General features: G+C 47.1%; 1 pseudogene; it reads right to left on the bottom strand.

The window, feature by feature from the left end:
- Positions 1 to 232: 232 nt before the first annotated feature.
- On the bottom strand, positions 233 to 2236 carry LOC146188844 (protein FAM200B-like; annotated as a pseudogene).
- Positions 2237 to 5096: the final 2860 nt, after the last annotated feature.

The following is a 5096-nucleotide window of genomic DNA, read 5'->3' on the forward strand; positions in this document are numbered from 1 at the left end:
ATGCACAGTGCTTCAGATGAAATCAATGCAAATTCATCCATCAGAGCCGAGACTTCTTTGGGTGCAATCACCTCAGGAACTTGCTGGGCCAAGTTTCGAAACGCCACAGCTGAACTTTCTTCTTGTATGCTGCTTAGGTATTCTTTAAGATCTTTTAGAACGCCATTGTCAAAGGGCAAACTTGAAAGTAGGTAACCCGCAGACTTAATATAGAAAACTGCGAGCCCCCAGCCTAAATAATTTTTTTTTCTTCTGCTGACCAGTCAGTGATGGAGCCCTCTGTATCCACACCAATCTCAACAACTTCCTTCCAGTTTCCTGGACACTCAACGCCAAGAGATTTCAGCTCTTCCCCTGTCAGGTCACGGTACACATCACTCCGCACGAAACGGCTCAGAACTTTCTTGGTCAGCTGCGCCATTTCTTTGTACAGAATGTGGAGTAGAGGTTCAGAGCGCTGGAAAAGTTTCAAGAATCCAGCAAAAAGATCTGCGACATTCCTCAGAAAAACTGCCTTTGGGAAGAGGTCTTTCCTGCTGAGACTTTGTCGGAGGCGCTTGTACATCGTCCAGAAGAGTGAGCCGTTTGCTGCACATCTAATAGCATGGACTTAAGTGCTGGATGCTGCTCAATAAAGCGCTCAAGGGCAGGGCCTTGGGTGAGCCAACGTGAATTTACGTGTAGAAGAAAGACGCTTTCTGGCAGACCAAGACACTTTTGGTGTGTTTTAAGCACAGCGCTTTGGACAGCAGAATTTTTCATGTAGTAGTACACATCTAACAAAGTCGATTCCACATCGTTGACAAAAGCATCAATTCCTTTTGCAGAACCGTTGTGAACTTTGTGTAAGCTACACTCTCCTATGTTCAGCAGTGCAGGATTTACATCTTGCTTTTAAGCTTTCTTTTCAGGCTCTTCATAACGTTAGGGCCATCACTGTAGAAGCTCAACATATTCCTTTGAGGAAGGTCTTGGATGGCTTCCTTCACATGTGCAAGTAAAACATCTGAGGTTGCACGCCCTAAGTGAAATGAACACAAGTGCTCCACCACAACCTGCTTGCAAACTTCAGAAAAGTACCTAACTACAATGTCAAGCTGTTGGAACCGTTGTTCTGGAAGAGGAGTCTCGTCTATTTGGATGGTGTAGTACACACCTGCCTTGTTAAGTTCATCAACAACTGCTCTTTTAAAATATGGCCCAAGGCCGTCAGATACTATGTACGAGACTTTTTTTCTTCCACACTGAAATTCTTTTGCAACCTTGGAATCTGGAAACATCAGAGGGAAGAGTGACGTTGCAGTGTCTCCCCACGAATACGGTATTCCAGAAACAGCCACACCAAGAACAAAGTAAGTCTCTGCCAATGTGACACGATCTGCTTCAGATATATCCGGTCTTGCAAGAAGGCATGATGTCAACAGAGCTTGTGCAGCAGCAGGCTTCTTCAATACTCCCAGTTCATTCCTGTGTTGCTTGCAAGCTTCAACATGGTGCTTATTAGAAGCGTGCCGCTTCACAGCGTTTACACCATGCTGTGTGCAGTTTATAACCTTGTTACAGATAATGCAAGTGGCCTCCTCCTCTTTCAGTCCTGGTCTGCACCACACAGCGATAGAGTCGCCGTTGACATCCTCTTCATTTAACGCCCGAGCATTGAACTTGCTTTTTCGCCCTGAAATAAATTACAAAAAAAAAAATTTGATTACAGGCAACTACTGGCTCGACTTGCGAAATACACATATAGGCTCATTTCACGTCAAATCAAATATGCGACAAAACCTTTAAACTGATGCCTTAAGTCACTATTTTCGCCAACCTGCTACTTAACTACGCGATCCGCCAGCGCCAATTTGGTCTCGTTTGAAAGCACGCGCTTTCTTTTCCGATCGCGAGCAACACGCCAACATGAAAAAATGAGACAGAAATTACATGCAACGTGCGATTCTATTGGGATATAAACCAAGTGACCAAAACGGTTGTTTTCGATCGGCTTTAAATAGAGGCGTGCGCTTGCCACCTTTTTCTTGGGCTTTGCAGTTGCAGAAGCGTGCTAACCCTAACGTCGCCGTGCGGTTCGCCGTGCCCGCTGGTGTGAAAAAGACACGTTATTTCGGTCCGAAATCGAAAACGAGTCGGGTCAGAGAGGGTGCTCGTTATGCTAACCCTGCTGCCAACACCGCGTTGCCACCGTATGTGATCGACAACCAGCAGCGAAGTACCGAGGCTTCGACATTGCGCGACTACGACGTCGCGTCCGTGGACGCTTCCGCGCGCACAGTGCAGACTCCAGACGGATAATGATAAACACCGATGCCGTGAATGAGTCATGTTAGCGAGAACGCACTCGGGAAAAGATGACGCTAGTTTGCAAACATTTCAGTCACAATGTTAACTCATTTGCGACAAGAACGTTTAAATGCGGTGTCGCTCTTACGAAACTGTACATAAATCCCCGCAAGGGCACCTTGTGTAAACAAGGTGTTGGTGCTTGGTGCCACCACGGACCCTGAGCCCCCATACCGAAGCTGTAATCCGTACCGTGGCGATAGGTTGAGAGGTGAAGGGAAGAAACCTTGAACGGTGGCGGTCGAGGCCATGGTCAAGCCTCGGCCGATGGGCTCCTCGCCTGTCCACCAGGCGAGGGGCTCCGGGACCTTCCTCTGCGTATAAGGGTGAACCAGAGGCGACATATATTAGGACCCCTTAAAACAATCCATACTGCATGGAAAAACTACCTTTAAAAAAACCTGATCGACCCCCGAAAAGGAGTCGCACCGAAGTGACGCAAAAAATCAGTACACCAACTGAGAACTTCCCAAAATTTCTTGTCTTGCACTCTGTAACCGAATCTCAACCAGTAAATGAACTGTCAGTCTTTCTGATTGCCAACACTCTGAAGGCCATCATTGGGGCAAACTACAAAGCGAAAAAACTAGGATCTGGTGACCTGCTAATAGAGGTATTAGACAAAAGTCAATCTGACAACCTTCTCATAACAAAAACGTTTGCTCACCTTGACGTTCAGGTATCACCCCACCGCAGTCTTAACAGCTGCCAGGGAGTTGTCTCTGAGCGAGACCTCCTAAACGAAACAGAATCAGATCTCCTTGAGGGCCTACAGAACCAAGGTGTAACAGCAGTACGAAGAATAACAATCAGGCGAAAGAACGAAGAAATAAAAACGAAACATATTGTTCTCACCTTCAACCAGAGCACACTTCCTGAATTTGTCAATGTGGAATTTATCCGATGCAAAGTTAGCCCGTACATACCAAGCCCCCGCAGGTGCTTCAAGTGTCAGCGGTACGGGCATGGTAGCCAGACGTGTCGAGGACGCCTTACCTGTGCAAAATGCAGCGCGCATGACCATGCAACCGATAAATGCAGTGCAACTGACTACAAATGTGTGAACTGTGAGGGCTCCCACCCTGCGTACTCACGGTCCTGTGCAGCCTTTCAGGCCGAAAAAGAAGTAATCAATATACAGATAACTGAGAAGATAACATACGGAGAGGCCCGAAAAAAGCACAGAATGCTTTCCTCAGCTCCCTATGCTAACGCAGCCCGCAGAGGGGCCAGGCCGCGTCTAGTAACGGTGGGCACGCAGTGCAATGCTGCTGACGTGCTCCCACCACGGCTCCTCACTAAGCAGCCACCGGCTGCACCAATCTTTGCTATCCCGGAGGTCACTTTCCCCCAGACGTCCGGGACACCAAAGACATCTGAGAGGGACTTTGTTCCTCTTGAAAAACCTCCTGCCTCCATGCCTTCACCAGAGGCGATGGAGGTGAGCACGGACTCCGCAGCGTCAGCGGCGCCTAGGGAGTCCGCCAATGAGAGGCGGGGCCTGCTGGACCGTCTCAAATCAAAAAAACATACACCAGTTAAGCCCCCTGATAAGGGCGGCGAGTCCTAACCCTACTCTATATTCCTTCCAGACCTACCAAAATGGCTACCGAGAGTATCATTTATTGGAACTGTCGAGGACTCCTAAAAAATCTGGATGACGTATATGAAATCCTCGCCGAACACCAACCAAACATAGTTTGTCTGCAAGAAACGCATCTGAAACCAACAGACACAAGTTTTCTCAAACAGTATCATATATTCAGGAAAGATAGGCAAGGCAGTACTCACCCCTCCGGTGGCGTTGCCATTATAACACAAAAGTCAATCGCTTGTCGAAACATCTCGATTAACACAGACTTAGAGGCAGTGGCAATACAAGCCTTAATATTCGGTAAAATAACAACGGTATGTTCGCTGTATATTCCGCCAGATCACAGGCTATGCAACAAAAATTTTGAAAAGCTAATTGACCAACTCCCAGAACCATGGCTGCTGGTCGGAGACTTTAATGCCCACCACCCATTATGGGGATGTACAAAAACGGACTTCCGAGGTGCACTAATTGAAAAGTTCTTGTTGTCCTCAGGATCATGTTTACTCAACTCAAAACAGCCAACATACTACAGCTCAGCTCATAATACGTACACAGCCATTGACTTAGCCATTGGCTCTCCGATGCTCTTGGCAGCTACAGAGTGGGTTGTTATTGACAATCTATATGGAAGCGACCATTTTCCAATCTCTGTGAAGTACACAGGCAATAAAAACGTAAATGCATCTAGTCCCAGGAAATTTAAAGAATATGTGGCCAACTGGGAGATGTTCAGGGAACACTCAGCTCTGCCCTGTTCATCAGTCACTGGCTTAGGCGTTGACGAATCTCAACTCTTGATCACGCTGCACATTATAGATGCTGCAGAAAAACACATTCCACAAACATCAAGTAAGCCACGAAACAAACGAAGGCCGTGGTGGAATGCAGAATGTAAAACTGCCCGTGAAACACAAAACAAGGCATGGTCGAAGTTACGCCGATACCCCACGGCTGAAAACCTAATAGAATTTAAGCGCGCAAAGGCAAATGGCAAACGTGTTCGACGCATCTCCAAGCGAGAAAGCTGGTCATCATTCCTTTCTTCTGTGAACTCTTATTCTGATTCTCACAAAGTATACAACAGAATAAGAGCACTCAAAGGAAATAACACTCTCCCAACACCCCTTGTCAGCACTAGTGGTGACTCTCT

This window comes from Amblyomma maculatum, chromosome 5 (genome assembly GCF_055883805.1).
Source record: "Amblyomma maculatum isolate TAMU_Amacu chromosome 5, ASM5588380v1, whole genome shotgun sequence".
NCBI classification, from domain to species: domain Eukaryota; kingdom Metazoa; phylum Arthropoda; class Arachnida; order Ixodida; family Ixodidae; genus Amblyomma; species Amblyomma maculatum.